Source organism: Micrasema longulum, unplaced genomic scaffold (genome assembly GCF_059751315.1).
Source record: "Micrasema longulum isolate JH-2025_06_02 unplaced genomic scaffold, ASM5975131v1 h1tg001146l, whole genome shotgun sequence".
In the NCBI taxonomy this organism is placed as follows: Eukaryota; Metazoa; Arthropoda; class Insecta; order Trichoptera; family Brachycentridae; genus Micrasema; species Micrasema longulum.
In genome coordinates this window covers 271,110-290,143 of record NW_028278334.1, presented here as the reverse complement: position 1 = coordinate 290,143, position 19,034 = coordinate 271,110, and the positions used below count along the sequence as shown (strand labels likewise).

Sequence of the window (19,034 nt, the reverse complement as noted above, 5' to 3'; positions counted from 1 at the left end):
TTTTTCCAAGCTAATAGCAGGCAAGACAACATTCGGACAGGACAGCGTCTGTCAGGTCCGCTAGTAAGTATCTAAATTTTGGGCATTTGATAATGTTAAGATAAGTTGTGTTCGTTTTTTTCCAAGTTAAAAAATGAACAAATAAATAAATAATAAAAAAATGGTAAAGGTCATTCGAAAGAATATTTTCTGTTCCAACTAAATTATGACGATTTTGAAGTAAATTTTATTTTCTCAGACTTTCATATTTTTTTTAATATAAAATCTACAGGGACGTAATTATACACAACGATTTTAAGCACCATTTTTTCAAAATCGCGGCATGAGCGGTGGTCGTTCAAGGTCACAAACTTAGGGTTTACCTAGGACCCTATGTCCACCGATCCTGCTAAGTTTCAAAACATCTTAAAACAGGCTGTGCCATGTTAGATGAAGACTATCATAAACAGAGAACACTCCGTTTTCATGTTACATTAAATGGTTTAATATAGATTCTCCGTTATTGAGTATGTATTTTATTTGTTTGCAATAAATTTATAAATTTAATTTTTATAATAACCTTTTTATAAAAAAAACGTGAAAAAAGTACATACCGAATGACTTTGAACGTCCCATACTTATAATAAATCCCGACAACCACCCGATGGATCTAAACCTGGTTTTCACTGTCATGTAACGTGTCCTAAAACAAAGCTACACGTATTTGTTTTATATTCGAAAAATAAAAATTAGTATGTCTTATTCGTTCCTTACCGAAAATTACCGAAAAATACCGTATTTTACCAAAATCTGATAAAATTCCGGTAAAATATCGCGGCAATTTTCCCTAATGTGACTAGTGATAGGAAAGTACTAATCAACAACAACAACAACGACAACAACAACAAACCATCACGCCGTTTCACCGTAAGGGTAGGCAGAGAGGATAGAACGTCACATCACTCTATCTTTGCATACAGATCTCGTTTCCTCTACATTCATACATCTACTCATGCACGCGCGCCGATTATTCCGACTTTTGGCATGACCATCTTCAAGTGTTTGTTGGATTTGGTCATGCCATGTCTTTCTCGGTCTTCCTCTATTTCTGCATCCATCAACATTAGCATTGTAAATATTCTTAGCCGTTCTTTCGCTGTCCATTCGTTCTGCATGTCCAAACCAGCGCAGAGCTCCTTTCTTGATTTTGTCGATAATGCTTGTCTCAGCCTCGCATAAGGTACGGATCTCAACCTTTGTGCATCTATCGTACATAGTTTTACCACACATTCACCTGAGAGATCTTATTTCGACAGCATTCAGCCTACTTTCAACCTTTTTTCCAAGTCCATACTTCGCTCCCATACATCAGGGTCGGGACCAGGACTCCGTTGTGAACTGCTAATTTTGCCTCTTGCGACAAACATTTCTTTGCCAAGGTTGATTTAAGTGCTCCGTTCACTCTGTTCCCAGCACTCACTCTCCTTTCAATATCTTTCAGTCATTCCATCCCAGTAAACATACTTCCCAGGTACATAAATTCCTCTACTTGTTTTAGTGTAACCCCATTCACAGTGATTTCACATTTAGTCATACTTCCATTTCTTTCAAAAACCATTACATTGGATTTATCGACATTCATCAGCAAATGGCTTCCCTCATATACATCGTAGACTTTTGTTACCAAGAATTGCAGTTCCTCTTTGTTGTTAGCAAGAAGCACGGCATCGTCAGCATTAAATCTATTTTATCAGCTATTTCATGCAAACATGAAACTCTGTTTCCGAAAATTGATTTAAAAACTCAAAAATAAGCATATTATAGTGTGTTTAAGACAATTATTCACCAAAAAATAAGACATTTATACTTTTTTTCATGAACAATATCAAATGAATTATTTTTTCATTCGATCGATTTACATTGATCATTTTGTCCCATCTTTAACATTTTTGCAAAATGATGTAACCTTGAAAGAACGTCGTTAATAATTAGGTTTAGTTGAGTTTTTTTTTAGTTTTCAAGCTGATTTTATATAATTATGCTGATTTATATATCAAGCATTGTATTTAATAAATAAATTAACACGCCAGATACGAATGATTTTTCGTGTCAATATAAATCACTCCTTAGACGTAAATACAAAGTTATGTCGTCACTTTTGCTGACAACTGGCATCCAATCAAGCTATATTTTAAGGAGTATAGTTTAGTAGTCAATTAACACATAATTTTTTTTTAAACCACGGAACTTCCTCATTAAACCACAAACACTTTCTTTGAGGGGCATTGCAACGCACGCCGAGTAATCTCTAGTTGTTTACAAATATAAATAGAAGTTAATATATGAAATACAAATAGTACAGTTGTGTTTGATCTTTTATCACGTTTTGCAGCTTCCATTACTAATTTCTTACACATTCCTATCACATACAACATACATATTGTACATACCTACACGTTTAATGATAACCATTGAAAGCATCAAATAATGACAGGGTACTCACTCGATAATAAATTACAACAGAGAAATATCACATACTACAAATACCGATAAAAATATATGAAATGGATTTAGAATAATTAATTGTATTTTACAAATGGAAGAAATATGGATGTTCAAACATGGGCAAAATGGTGAATGTTACACAGTGTGTAAAGTGGCCACTTAAACTAGCCAATGACAAGTCATAAGCCCTGTAAATGCCTTGACTTCCTTATTCCCTTATTTAAGGTATTCTCCATCCCTGTTGTAATTTATTTATTGTATTTTCTAAATCAATATGGATATTGTGGAGAAATGTTTTCGTATATAACTTTAAAAAATAAATTATAAAAAAATATGTCACTAGAAAAACGCGACATGTTTGGTATTGATAGCTGTGACGCCAAGATTCGTGACGATATTCTATAAAAAATAAACGGTTATGAACAAAGTTGAAAATTAACATGAACCGTGACGTATTCGTGGCGTGGCCAATGCAATGACCGTTGTTGCGGGAATTCAAAATTACAAATTGAAAAATATTTTTGTTACAAGTGGCAATTTTTTTTTTTTTTACAAACAGTAGATATTTTATAAACGGTTTACTGGTATCAAAGCAGAATATTTTAATTAGTGTGAATGTATTATTGTTTTATGTTTTTTTTAAATATATTCTAGGTTTTTATTTTTTTTCTCATGTGCTCGTATTTAAAATTATAAAAACTCTTATAAATAAACAACTACAACAGCGTAAGTCACTCTCCAAGCACAAGAGTTAGTCTCTTTTTTTGGAGAGTTACAGTGATAACATTTACTAGATGTGTAAAAGTAGATATGTTTAGAACTTTTAAAAAACATGTACCTTTTATGAAAAATATTAATAAAACAAAAAAAAATATGGGCGGAATGGTGAATGTTACACAGTGTGTAATGTGGTCACTTAAACCAGCCAATGACAGATCATAAGCCCTGTAGATGCCTAGGATTCTATATTACCTTCTTCAAAATGTTCTTAATCTCTGTTGTAATATGTTAAAATAAATGTGTTTTTTCTCAAGCCTACCCAGGTATACCCATACTATGCTGTAATTCACCAATGTAATTGGGCCTCCGGGCTTGTTGTGGTGTAAAAAAAAACATAGCTACCAACAGCATGTGTACCATCAGCACTTCGGTAATAAATTGTGGTGCAAGTAATATGGTATAGGTGTATAGTGGAATTTGCATGTTAGTATAATTTGTGTCCTGACGAAGAGACGTATACGTCTCGAAACCGGTAGGCAGAAAATAGAATAGTGAAAATGCGCGAATAGTCGGTCGGTATTGCAGTATCACCGACGATATCTCAGATGTAGCTATAACTATAGCCCTTAAAATTTAACTTGATTAAAATGACAGCTGTCAAACTAATGTCAATAGTGATGGGAATTTACTGATCACTGATCATGTACCGATCAAATCGTCTTTATCAGTTTTTTCATGCAAACATGAAACTCTGTTTCCGCAAAACCGATATAAAAACCCAAAAACAAGCTAACAAGTGTTTAATACAATTATTCACCAAAAAATACTTTTTTCGAGAACATTATCAAATTAATTATTTTTTATTCCATTAATTTACATTGACCAATTTGTCCATCTCTAACGGTTTTGAATTCTGATGTAACATTGTAAGAACGCCGTTAATAATTAGATTTATTTTAGTTTTAAAGCTGATTTTATATATTTATGTTGATTTATATGTCAAGAATTGTATAAAAAAAATTAATTAACACGCCAGATACAAATGATTTTTCTTGTGCCAATATAAATAACTCCTTAGACGTTACTATAAAGTTATGTCGTCACTTTTTCTGACAAGTGTCACTCTGAAAAACGTGTCTATTGTACGCCAGTGGGTCAATGCATTTATTTTACGCGCAGTAAACAAGAAACGAAAAAATCGCTGGGTCATTGCAAAGTGTTTTATGTCGGAAGAATTTTTATGCGCATGCGCGTGCGGCGTGCTAACGGAAACAGGAAACCCACCGCCAAAGGTGTCCGTCCGCCATCTTGTCGAGAAAAGGCGGGAAACAATTACCACCGAGTGTGACTTCAAATCCTTCAAGAAAGCTCGGGTTGATATTACACTTTGCCGCAAGCATTGCTCTGCATACCCTGTTCTATGAGATTCTTCATTCTTACAATGAGGAAGTTGTGGTATTAACCTAGCCGGACCGAAGGGGGGGATTCGAATCCCCCATAGACCGATTTCAATTCGATAACTCAAGTATTGTTAAAGCTATTAGCCGTATATTTTTTGCAATCGTGAAATTGATAGAAAGGAGCATTTTCCTGTTTTTTTAAAAAAATATTAATACCAAAAAAGACGTAAATAATACAAGGGTCAATTTTACTTGATGTACATAAGCATTCGGCAAACTATCAAAAATGAATAAAATGCACGAATGAGTAAAATATATGTTCGCGAAAACATGAATAAATTATTGCACGGTCATAAACACATCCAACGTTTTATTCTCCTGACGCCATATACAAGAAGGAGCTGGGGTCGTTTGGTCCCCCCGTTCGGAGCATGTGTAATTTTTGAATGCTTAGTGAGGGAAAGGAAAAATATAAAAAAAATATGTATATGTGTAAATATATTATTCATTGTCCAACAGGGAGACACATTTTCACTAACAATAATAAAATCGAAGTGTTTGATGAACACATATATCTTGGACACAAAGTCAAACTTTTTAAAGATAACCAGACAGCGGAGTTACCAAGAAGAATAGGGCCAAGTTGGGCTGCTTTCGGAAAACTAAAATATATTTATATGGAAGTTCCTATATTATTCTTAAAAAGACAAGTGACAACATACGGACTAGAAACTATGTCTGTAACACAAAAAGTAGCCAGAAATTAAAACGCACGCAACGATCCATAGAAATACAGATGCTCGGTGTATGTCTAAGAGACAGAGTAAGAAATGAAGAAATAAGGCGCCGAACCGGAGTCGCGGATATCATGGATCGTGCAGCGAAATTGAAACGGCAGTGGGCATGGCACTTGGCGCGGCAAAATGATGGCAGGTGGACACCCAGAATAATAAAGTGGAGACCGTGGGCAAACAAAGGAAGTGTTGGAAGGCAGCAGAAAAGATGGGTTGACGACATTGCCTCTATTGCCGGCAAAACGTGGATGATGAAAGCGGGGGATGGGAAGGAATGGAGACGTTTGGAAGAGGCCGCCATCCAGCAGTGGAGAGAATAAGGCTGAAGAAGAATAGATTATTAAACTGAGCAAAAAAAAAATAAAAAAAACATTTATGTATCGTATTATCAGCACTGTAATTTTAAAATTACAATGGAACTCCAATTCGTCGCTTTAGTTCGCTTTTGTCCAAAATACAATTTTTAACGAAATTGAGTTAAGTGCATAGTAGCTCAATGACAAATAACTGTCGACGTGCTAATAAGCGACGTGATAACAATTTCTCAGCATGGTTATTTATCGTATTCGCGTATTCACAATGGAACAACCGTGAACACCTACTAATATTAAATGTCAAAATATTTACGTTTCGCGACGTATAATTTACCCTCTCCCTCATTCATTCACGCATACACACATTCACATACACATGAATACAAACGTCACACACATACAATTACGTAAACTCCTTTCTTATATATAATGTATGTACATGTATAGTTGGATAATTTATATAGCGCCATTTTTGTGAAAATCACCTCAAGGGCGCTGTACAATTAATAAATATCCCAGTACGTCTTGCAGCTACAGAGCGCATGGACGGTTGGGATTCTAGTTCCTCGTTTTCAATTAAGATCAATAAAAAATTATAACAGATAGGAGCTAGATTACAGGACGTCTTGCAGCTACAGAGCGCATAGACAGTTAGAAATTTAGCCCCCATTTACACATTTTAAAAATTGACAAATAAATTTAGTGTATTAATGATACTAAAAAAAATAAAAAATAATATGAATAATAAAAAGGAGTAAGATTACAACACGTTTTGCAGCTACTAAGCGCATAGACGATTGGAATTCTAGACCCCATTTATAAAATTTAGGTATTTTTAAGTTGGTATATGAAAGCTAGATAACCAATCATCGTGCAGCTACAAAGCGCATGGACGAGTGGAATTCTAGCAAAGTTAGAATGATATCAATAAATTTATAAAAAATAGAGCATAGTAGTAAGTTTGTCGAGTGTTCATGCCAAGAACTAAGCAATAAAAAACTAAATAAATAAAGCACTGTATCAACTCCATGGTTACAACAAAGGGAGATAGATGTCCGAAGAGAATCTTTTGTAGACAGTATGTGTCATTAGATTTACAGTGGATTTTTTTAATTGGCTCTAGTTTTGTTATATTTTTTTACTTATTTTGTTTATGATATAGCTGTAAAAATCCCAAATAAAATAAAATAAAATAAATAATCCTGCTGCGCAATCACAAGTGTAAATACGGAAAATATTACAAAACTGCTATTTTTATTTATTTATTTATTATTTGTCATGCTATTTATTGCATTCAGCCGGCGTATATTTGGATTATATTGTATACTTCCAAAAATCAGCTTGTAGATATGTTTCCCAAGAAAAAATTACGACGAGATTTGAGGGTGTTGTAATCCAGCGTCCCTGCCAGAAATAATGAAGGATACAAGAATGGATAATTATTATTATCTTTAACCTTTCCCTTACTGTCCTAAAAACACCCGCGCGTAACGGTGCTGTGTAGTCACCGGACATTAAAAAAATAAGAGATTTAAAAAGGGAAAAATGAAATATTTATAGGGAATGGCTATAATTAACCATAATTTAATTCAGAGTTGATAATATTTCAAATCTAACTCCTGAAAACATGAAAAAAACATTTGGTATCGCTAACAACTCGGGCGAAACGTGCACACGCGCCAACTTCCCGAGAGCTACTAAGCAGCTAGTACTGGACTACGTGACTGACTGCGACGGGCGTAAATTTATTTATTTTTATTTATAAATCATATAACGCAAAGTATTTTACAAGTATAATACATTGATTTACATTCCCAGGAGTTACAACAACTCAATTCGGGACATAAATAATTTTAACACTTAGAAAATAACACATATTGAGAACAACAAAGAAACAAAGCAAGTTTAGCACCTTTATAACTAAATATAACACAACAATATATACGCCTAAAACTTTTTCTTACACAAGCCGAATAAATATTTATAAAAAAACGCTTTTAAGAATAAAAAAAGTAGTAAATCTACTAAGAGAGATAAGGTCATTAACTTCACATGCCATGCAGATGATGCTGCCATAGTGATGATGAGAACATATCCATCTCAGTTAGTAAACATCTGGATGCCTAAGAAATGTCGTATAGGTACAATGAGCACATGATTATTGGAAACATAATTCGGATATACAAAACGTGTCAGACCAAATCATGGTGTATACAACAGAGGTGAGGATAGATAGAGAGAAAATAAAAAATACGAAAAACCAAGTAGAAAAACAAAATAGAAAAACTAAATAGAAAAACCAAATAACTGCTCAGAACGTCAGAAATGAAAGTACTAAAGGCAATTGCAGGGAAACCCAAAAGAGGCAGAATCTAGAGTCAAGAAGTTAGACGTATTACGTCGACGAGTTAGAGATTACGTCAATAATTCTTTACTCTTTTCTTCATACGCAACAATGCGAAACATTGATAAACTGTGACTATAATTTATCCCCGATTTCCGATAAAATGCTGTTTTGTGCCTAATAAGTACTTATTATTTTAAAACAAATTATTTCAGTGGATACGTAAATGTGTAATGGATGAATACTGAAAATCTGAACCCAATATTTACTATATTTATAAAGATATTATGGTTATTAGACGCAATGTGTACTGGCTACACATAACCGCGCACCGGGGAGGGAGGGTTAACATCGTCCCTACCATGGAGAAATGAAAAACAAAGGAACGTGACCTATAAAGAGACCACAGAGCGCAGTGTACTAGCTGCACATCACCGGGAAGGGGGGGGTTGAGATATAGGTTTCGCAAAAATAGAATTTGAACCTTCTCTATTTCGAGGATTTGACCCAACACCGCCACGCACGTACTTGTTCGTCGGCGTCGCCGGCCGGCTAGTTTCTGTTTGGGCCCAAAAATCTTTTGCCTGATGCTAATTCTGGCAAACAATAAATTAGGCCTACGAACGTGACATTACAATAACTGGCCTACATTACATTTTTATGAGTGTAAATGAATCAAAGCGTTAAATTGACTGTGGGATGTCAAATCACATTATATTGACTCGCAAAACATCCGTCTATTCCTGTGTGACATACTCGTTTTGAACTACGTATAAAATGTAACACGAGGTCTGTTTTTATTACCCGATCATCGGAATCGCTCCAACGCACATTTGATGAAGGACAGAAGCAGCATTGTACAGTAAACCCCCCTAACGTTAAGATATGTACCGCGTTATCGGAGGAACGTTATAGGGGGGACTTGACTCGCACGGGATGACGTAATCTTCTTTGGAACTTGCGAGCAGGGTAGTTCAATGTGACGGTTTAATATTATATTAAAAAAATAAATAAGTATGACATCTACCGCGCGAACGTTGGACCGGGTCCGTATGCCTCAGTGTAATGTTATATGTAAAGTAAAAAGTATGTATTTAGTAAATACACGCGGGTTTTATTTTTGTCAATTTACATTTTTATTATAGATATCCACAAAAAAGTGACCAATAATAATTAAGGTTCCATAGACAAAAAATGGAAACTGCTGTTTTAAAGCGTCGATATTATGTTTATCAAATAATCGGGTTGTGGTCCTGTGGCTAGTGTCTCGGACTCACGGATCAAAGGTCCGTGGTTCGAATCCCACTCCACCCCAACTGGATTCCCATTTTCTAATAGTGAGTTATTTACAACTCGTTGAAAATGGCCCTCAAAATTAAATATTTGGGTCAATCAAAAGAACGAAAATATTTCTCTATTAAAAAATATAAATATACAAAAATTGTGTTTTTTTTCTTTCCATGACCGCGTACCCTGTTTCAAAAGTCACAGCACGCCACTGGCACGCCACCTTACGCATTTGAAAGTGGCTGGAAAGTACCTCAGCTCGCTTATCTCCGACAGCGGCAGTTGCAGACCTGAGATTGGTCGCAGGATTCAAATGGCCAAAGAAGCAATGAACCGTTTGGAGAAGAGTTGGCGAGATCGAGGTATATCAATAAACACAAAAAAGCGGTTGATGGAAGCCCTGATATTCTCCGTTTTCCTAAATGGGGCTGAAACATGAACAATGCGTGCCTACGAGAGGAAGAGGATCGATGCATTCGAGATGTGGTGTTGGAGAAGTCTGCTGCGAGTGCCTTGGACAGCCAGAAGGACGAATGCATCGATACTGGAAGAGCTCCATATTACAACTCGTCTATCAGTGGTGTGTTTGAGAAGGATACTGTCTTTCTTTGGACATGTTGCTAGACGTGAGCCGGACAATCTAGAAAAGGCAATAATGTCTGGCCGAGTTGAAGGTAGGAGAAGCCGGGGTAGAATCCCATATAGATGGACTGACCAAATAAAGGCGGCTACGGGGCTAAAATTTTATGAGTCAGTACGTCGGGCTGAGGACAGACTAATCAGAAGTGTTCATGGTGATCACGATCCTCAGCATTGAGGGACCGACTTGGAAGAAGATTTGAAAGTGAGTAAGGTTGACCACACCCCAAAACTGTCAAAGTGCAGCACTAGGATCATAATCAGGCAGTTGATTTTTTCTTCGCAAAAAGTATGCACTATTTTATATTACACTTTACGACCACCTCGAGAAGTTGGTACCTAGTCGGTGCGAGTTAGCACTAATAATAATAATAGCTCGCTCGTCAAATATAATGGTAAGCTGTGCATAATAGCTTATTTTGACGATTCGCCCCTGCCATATAGAATAGAGAATGCTACCAAGGGACCACAACCCGGTTCTTTCACGCGCTAATCCAATAAATTTCGCACGCTAACGAAATGAAATGAAATGAGCAATAAACAGCTGCAGCGGACGCTATTTCGTGAGGATGTGTGGGTGAGTAGTGTGTGCGTGGCGGTGGACGGTAATTCGCCCACATATATCCGCTAAAACAAGAAATGTAAAAATACATAACAACACAACGCAACAGAACTCAATCAGCCGAATTTTTTACATAATCTGGACTTGACAACTTTACTTGACGACTTTACTTGACGCATTGCGTAGTATTACGGCGAGTAAAAAAAAAAACACTTTATTTTTCATAAATAAACGGTGAAAGTAAACCCTCCACATACCCGAAAACCGCTTTAAAAGCTGAGGGTATTCCTAAATTCCTATCGGTTTTGTTGATACTAAAAAAATATATATATTCTCAATATTTTTTATTTGAATCTTAAAGTAGGGCACACATATCATACATATTGTTATGTGTGTTCTAATAATAACATTGCAAATATATTTAATTTATAAATTGTTTATCACATATGTCTTGACCATTGTTTTAAATTTTGATATGTTTTTTTCTTAATAAATATTTTTTTCCATTTCGTAATACTTTTTAATTGCTTTAAATAAAATTGAATTTTGTGACATTCTCTAGTATTGTGATCGTGCTCATGCTGGTTCCGATCAATTTTTTTCCAAAATTCTGTTTTTTTATTAGACTTTATAATTTTATGAACAAATATCATTGTATTGTAAAATATTCTTTGTTTATATGTTAATAATTTCATTTCATTTACCATCGACTTTACCCTCGTATATCTGTTTTTTTTTCAAAATGATTCTAAAGGCTTTATTTTGTAATACAGTTAGTTTATCTATGTTTTCTTTGTTTGATAAAAATAAAATGCTACTACAGTAGTTAACGTGTGGTTCAATAATTTTTGAGTAACTTAAAATTTCAATTCGATGAGCGATTTCGATTGATCAACAATGAACATTCAACACATTACAACATAGATGAAGAACATTTTTGAGAAGCGAATATAGAACTCTAAGATGTTTATTTATTTATTTGGTCAAAAAACAATTAAAAATAATATATAATAATATAATAACTGTTTATTAACAAAAATTACAATTTCTTTATCTACGACATGTTTTAGGTTCTGGATCATGTCTAGTTTGCCTAACTAGGTCTAACCTGTTTTAAGGCAGACATTTTTATGCAAAATAAACAATAACATGACTCAACAATGTTTGAGTATGTCCAAATGCTTGCAGACTGACTGGATTTCCTCCTTAGGGAGTTATTCATATTTAATTGCAACAGAGAGGGAAAACATTATTAAAAAGGGAATATGGGAGTCTAGGCATTTACAGGGCTTATGATCTGTCATTGGATGGTTTAAGCGGCCACTTTACACACTGTGTAACAACATTTACCATTCTGCCCATGTTTAAACATCCACATTTTCTCAACTCTTCCATCTGTTGACTTTTGTAAACTAAAAGAGCTGAAACCTTTATCACGTGGGTGAGATTCAACCGGCTGAACCAAATCACCTACTAGGCAACGCCTGAAAACTATTTTCCAATGTTTATACTTCTTCTTTTACCAGGTAGTTAACTCAACGTTAACGTAATTCAAAGTCTGCAAGCATTTGGACATACTCAAACATTGTTGAATTAACTACCTGGTAAAAGAAAAAGTATAAACATTGGAAAATTGTTTTCAGGCGTTGCCTAGTAGGTGATTTAGATCAGCCGGATGAATCTCACCCACATGATAAAGGTTTCAGCTCCTTTACTTCACTAGAGTCAACAGATGGAAGAGTTAAGGCAATGTGGATATTTAAACATGGGCAGAATGGCGAAGGTACAGTGTGTCAAGTAGACCATTAATACTTTGAATTTATTTATTTATTTATTATTTATACGGGCTAAGCCAATTACAACAGTTACATGAAGAAACATAAATGCAAGAAACTGAACAAAAAGAACATAAAACTATTTGGCAAAGACAAACAAGGGCAAAACAAGAATTGTATACAATATATTCATAAAAACGAAAGACCTAAGACTTCGAGCTAAACCATGCCAATCCAACTTCATCCCACACTGTTTAGTCCCGAAGAGATCTACGAAAAGCCGGAAGATCTATCTCATCGAATTTGATATGTACTGGTATTTAATTATGTTTAATAAGGCACGTTTCAAAATTACGTAAATGCCTCCCTCGGCACGGGACACCCCAATGAGGGAACATTGTTAATAATGTAAAAAAATTCATACATAAATTGTAAAAGAACAAATAAATAAAAAAAATAATATATCCGTCAGACTTTAGGAAGTGGCTTCCACTTAGTTCCGGCCGCCTCCGTCTCCTTGGCGCCAAAATCAGCGCGGGAAAACATCAAAAATAGAACACGCAGTTTGAATATCGAAAGCTCCGAGGTTAGGCGTCTTCCGGACGCGGTGTTGGTGTGAGTCGCGTCACCGAGAAGCGACGCACATTATAATAATATCTAGAGCTCAAATTATTATCGACAGGTATTTTTTTTTTTTTATTTATTTACAATTTTAAAAAACCCGTTAGGGTTACATTACAAATTTAATATTGTCTAGTCATTTTATGTCTCGTCTAGTCTAGTTAGTTCAGTCATCATGTGCTTTTTCAGATTGATTGAGAATTTAAATTTTGATTGAGAATTTCTTCGGCATGGAATATAGACGTCTAAGCATTTACAAGGCTCGCGACTTGTCATTGGCTAGTTTATATTTATTTGTCAAAAAAAATAAAAATATTTATGGCGATAGCTAAAAGGCGATGGCTATATTGAAAAGACCAATGTTACTGAATACTTATAGTCCTTAAAATATAGCTTGTTTAAAATGACAGCTGCCAAACTGATGTCACTAGTGATGGGAAATTACTGATCACTGATCTTGTATCGATCAAATCGATTTTATCAGTTTTTTCGAGCAAACATAAAACTCTGTTCCGAAAATTGATATAAAAACGCAAAAAAAGCCTATTATAGTGTGGTTAAGACAATATTTACCAAATATAAGACATTTGAGGGTACTTTTTGCAAACCCGCCGAAATCCATCTTTCTTTATTTTGAGCAAATCACAAAAAAATGATACAATACCTTACTTCAACTGTTTTTTAAACTTCAATTTTTTATGATAATCAGAAAATATATTATACGTAAGCAATGATGACAGAACCATGATTATGTCAAGAAACAGTAGTGAAATAATAAATTTAATTTTATACATTCCAACTTTACAATATTCAAGTAGAGGTTGCCATGTTTGCAACAAACCCGATAATTTAAAGGTCAAGTTTTTACACATAAAGCCGTATTTTTAAGTGAAAATGTTAAAATTATTGTTTAAAATTGTATTCTGAATAAGTTTTAATTAATATACCACTTTTTTAGATTTTGAATTTTGCCGGGTTTGCAAGTAGTACCCTCATTTATACTTTTCTTCATGAACAACATCAAATGAATTATTTTTTTTTTTGATCGATTTACATTGATCAATTTGTCCCATCTCTAACATTTTTGTAAAATGATGTAACATTGTAAGAACGTCGTTAATAATTAGGTAAATCATTCCTTAGACGTTACTACAATGACAACTGTCATTCTAATCTAGCTATATTTTAAATTTAATTTATTTATTTTAAATATAACATATACATTACAAACATATATTCAACACGTACATATTATAAAAAAGAATAAATATATACGGAAGAGACTAATGTCAAAGCAGTAGGAGAATCCTGCTCCGGAAAACCCCTTTGGATACATAGAACAGTTTTTAAGGACTATAGGACTATTTATTGACTCCAAACTCTCATGGAGCTACTAATTCGAACATGTAAAATCCAAAATATCACCCGTAACTGGCGTATTGCATAGACTTCGTGGCTTGCTTCCTCATTCCGTTTTGTTCGTCGTCTACTACGCTATGATACATTCCCACCTATCGTATCTATCATGTATATGGGGTTTCGCCAGCAAAAATCAAATCTCGGAAATACAAGTTCTTCAGAACAGAGCTCTGGGAAACATTCTTGGACTGAAATGGGATTTTTATTGCCTGAAAGAATCGCGCTAACCGATACCCCCCGTGTGAAAGGTGTCTAACGAGTCTCGACTCCCGAGAGGAACTATGATTCACGCTGGTAACTGACGAGACACATCAAATTAGTACTATATGTACCAGTGGAGAATGGTGATTTTATTTACAGGTAAGCTTTAAAAAATATATCATATATTTGTACCTACATGGAAGGTACATAATATAATGTAAGTAATATATACTATAAATCGATATTTTTCTGTGGTTCTGTGTGATACAACAACTCTCATCTGTGAAATCAACTCAAACGACGTAACTTCGTGATATTTTATATTAAACTGATATATTATCCATTGCTTTAATTCATAACTCATCAAAAAATAAATAAAAAAAAGCACTATGAATTCAGTCGATATTAGGTATTCAATTGAAATGTCAACTGGCCGAATTGTTCTAGAAATTAATAGTGCTAAAAAAGGCCGCGGCGAGCGCCATATGTCATGCAATATGACGCATGGAAGTAATTATGGTCTTTTGAAAGGACGTTAAAAAAATAAAAAAATAAGAAGTAATTCACCGCAATTTATGTATGACACAAGTATTTATGTATGAATATCAGATAATCAGACTAATAAGCAAGCACTTTAAGGGAGGGTTGTTTAGAATAGTCGTATAATAGAACTCAAGCTGTGATAATCAACCCCACAAATATTTAAACCACATATTCCCTGAAAGCCACATAATTATTTAATTTTATCTAATATACAGCATGTAAAACGAAATTGATCAAATCATCAAAATACCGTTATCTGCACCTTCTTGGTAAACTAGATTCAAGGTATCTTGACCATCGGTGACATGAAGGCAAGTCATAAGCCCTGTAAATGCCTAGACTTCCATATTCCCTTATTTAAGGGATTCTCCATCCCTGTTGTTATTTGTTGATCTTAATGACTCCCGAGGGGGTGAAATCAAGTCTTTTGGACAAACTCAAATATTGTAATGAAGGTAAATCTTTCTGCAAAACCACCATTTCAAACATAAAAATAAACGTCGCTAAGTCTCTAGTTTAGGGACCTGTCACCATGGGGGAAAGTGAGGCTATGGATTAACTGACAAAAGGGTACCTATATAAATATTTGATCAGCTAGGCATTTATAATTAAGTAGTTTTAGTTTTTCTTTTTTATGTTATTGTTTTATTAGTATAGGACTACTTACGCTCTAAAGATCTCCATCTTAGAACAGGCTGTGCCATGTTAGATGTAGACTATCATAAACAGAGAACACTCCGTTTTCATTTTACATTAATTAGTTTTATATAGATTCCCTGTCATTAAGTATGTATACTATTTTTTTGCAATAAATTTATAAAATAAAATAAATCAATAATATATACTACGGTGGTGGTGAAGGCGGAGGTGTATTTTAGTATTGGCACGTTGGTGTAGTGAGTGTCCCGACGAAGAGACGGGTACGTCTCGAAACCGGTGGACTAAAAAAGTCGGTAAGTGGTTAAATACTAATATTTACTAACATTAGTTACACTTTTACTTTTACATACATCTACTACCTACATGTATCATCTAATGAATTATTGTTGGTTGTGAATTTTTCTAACAAATATAAATGTTAATTGAATCAGAGAGAGTAGGAAAGTAAAGTTGGAACTTTGCCATGTCTTCTTCCTTTTATGTACTTTTTATTTAATTTTTGTAACATATTTTTTTTGTACATAATTTTTTTCCCCTCTCCTTTTGTATTTTAATTTTTATTAACTCTTACGGATTATTACATTCATTTTACAAAAACAATATAAACATTTTTTATTCATACTCTGTTCTTCAAAATAATATTTTTAAATCTTTTGAAAAGTTTGTCTTTTGTTTAGTTTTATTTATTTATTTATTTATTAACGGACATTGTCCATGTATACAATTTATAAGGTTTAAATATTACAATAAAAGAATAGTTTAAAACATTTAAAAACAAAGAAAGAAGCATTGACAAATATAAGGGACATCGAGACAAGATCTGGACTATTTATTTAGTGCTCGTTTAAATCTTGAGTTAACAATACGACAAAGGCGGGTCATTGGAGAATTTAGGCCATAGTTTGTTCTATGCTGATCGATGAACCGTACTTCATTGTTTCTCAATCTACGAGTCGGAATATTGAATTTTACTTGTCGCAGTAATGATGGAACATCGATTATACCATTTAGTATGCCGAACATATATATGGAGTCAATATTAGTTCTACGTTTTTGTAGACTAGAAATATTTAACATTGACTCTATTTCAGCATAAGAATAATGATCTCTCTCTAGTCCGAGCATCCACGCTATTTTTCGAAGCAAGCGATGTTGGACTGATTCAATGTTATTTATGCGATTGACATAGAATGGAGACCAGACCACTGAGGCATATTCAAGAAGAGGGCGAACAGTTGAGCAATAAAGAGTTTTGATTGTACGGACATTAGTAAAATCAGAGGATATTCTGTTAATGAAGTCAAGTAATTTCAGTGATTTATTTACTGTATTATCTATATGCTCGTTGTATGTCAGTTTATAGTCTAAAACAACTCCTAAATCTCTGATGGACTTGACTACATCAATTTTGTCTGGTAGTTTATTGTAAAATTTCAGTCTCTGGTTTATTAGTCCCGACTGTCCTTGTCTTGTTTTTGAATGTTGTATATGGTATTGTTCTGATATTCGCGTATTGTGTTTTTCAAGTTTTAGTTCTTCGTCTACAATTACATTTATTCATAGTATATTAATGTAAAATCCATAAAAGGTCTTACTTTTTTCAATTGTATTATTGTACCTTGAGTTTGATAAAAAGACTGTATGATTTCCATAGTAAATAAATAAATATTAACAAACCAACAAAAACGCCATGCGAAATATTAATTTCAATGCACGCGCTTCTTCGTCGGGACGCGACGAAGGCATTGCCGCGCGGATGCACCTCGCTGTCACTTTGGATATGACTTTGACAACAATCAGCTGATCGATAAGGCGCGGGACGAGCACGTGGGTGTCATCGAACCCCCGCACGCTGTCACACGTCACTGTGTTAGTGAGGCGGTACGTCGGTCTGCGTCGGGGGTGGGTGTTGGAGGGTGAATTAGGGTTGCCCAGACAAGAAACGTTCATTTAAAAATGATTTTTGCAACCGTCAATTTGTTTTTAATTTATAGCAAAATATATGGAAAACATTATTGCGAAGGGAAGCTGAAAGTCTAGCCATTGTCAGGGCTTATGACCTAAAATAAATAAAATATTCATTTGAAAAATCAGTAGTTGACATCATGGTCAATAATAGTAGAATAGTTTTTCTCCGTATGGGCGACTTTATTCGGTTATTACTCTAAGGAAGTTACACACTATTTCACAAAAAAAACATGGAAACTTAGATTGATTTAATTTATCTTTATACCAATTAAAATCATTACTCTTTGATCACTTATTTTCTAAATTATAAAAATGTACTAAGGGTTATACTCGTTTGACTGTTTATGCTACGATACATCGCCTCTGTTACTTCAATACTTTTTTTTATTTAAACCCTTTATTTATAGTTAATTTGCTGCATATCTATGTTATAATTTTATTTATTTATTTTTCTTTAATATTTCCTTATTTTCTGCTGACTTTATTTCATGTATCTATATTTTTTATACTAATATGTAATTTATTAACATATTACAACAGAGATGAAGAACATTTAAGAGAAGGAAATATAGAAGTCTAGGCATCTACAGGGCTTATGACCTGTCAATGGTTTAAGTGGCCACTTTACACACTGTGTAACATTTACCATTCTGCCAATATTCAAACATCTATATTCCTTCAATTCTTTCATCTGTTGATGTTTGTGAAGTTAAAGAGCTGAATCCTTTATTTATGCGGGTGAGATTCATCTAATTGAATTATTTTATCTACATACTAGACTAGGCAACGCCTGAAAATGTTATTTTTCAATTTCTATATTTCTTCATGGACCAGGTGGATTTATCAACAATATTTTGAGTTTGTCCAAATGTTTGTAGACAAGGGCTGGATTCAACTCCCTGAGGAGCTGTTTATATCAACATATTACAACAGAGATAAAGAACATTTAAGAGAAGGTAATATAGAAGTCTAGGCATCTACAGGGCTTATATATAATGTTCTTCATCTCTGTTGTAATATGTTAGTATAAACAGCTTCCCAGGGAGTTGAATCCTGTCATTGTCTACAAAAATTTGGACAAACTCAAAATATTGTCGTAATTTATTATAATGTATTATTATTTTTTTTTTTTAATTACTATAAAAAAATACCATATAATCTTTCACTGAATATTTTATTTTCTCTTTCTTATGTTATACAAAAATATTAAAATTGTCTATTTATTATAGGAGCAAAAATTCATCAACATTTTCTTGTATACCCACGAACAGGCCATACCTTTGTGAGATTTTTTTGTTTAATA

At 34.0% G+C, this 19,034-nt stretch overlaps 2 protein-coding genes across 2 annotated transcripts in view; one reads left to right on the top strand and one right to left on the bottom strand.

The window, feature by feature from the left end:
* rhea (Talin_middle and talin-RS domain-containing protein rhea) overlaps positions 1-19,034 on the bottom strand; it is an 87,593-nt gene that overhangs the window by 33,422 nt on the left and 35,137 nt on the right. The window lies entirely within an intron of this gene.
* Positions 15,986-19,034, top strand: part of LOC148276783 (uncharacterized) — a 166,793-nt gene continuing 163,744 nt past the window's right edge. The window contains exon 1 of the mRNA XM_088233752.1: positions 15,986-16,056. The gene's annotated coding sequence lies outside the window, so the exon portion shown is untranslated. The remainder of the gene's footprint in view (positions 16,057-19,034) is intronic.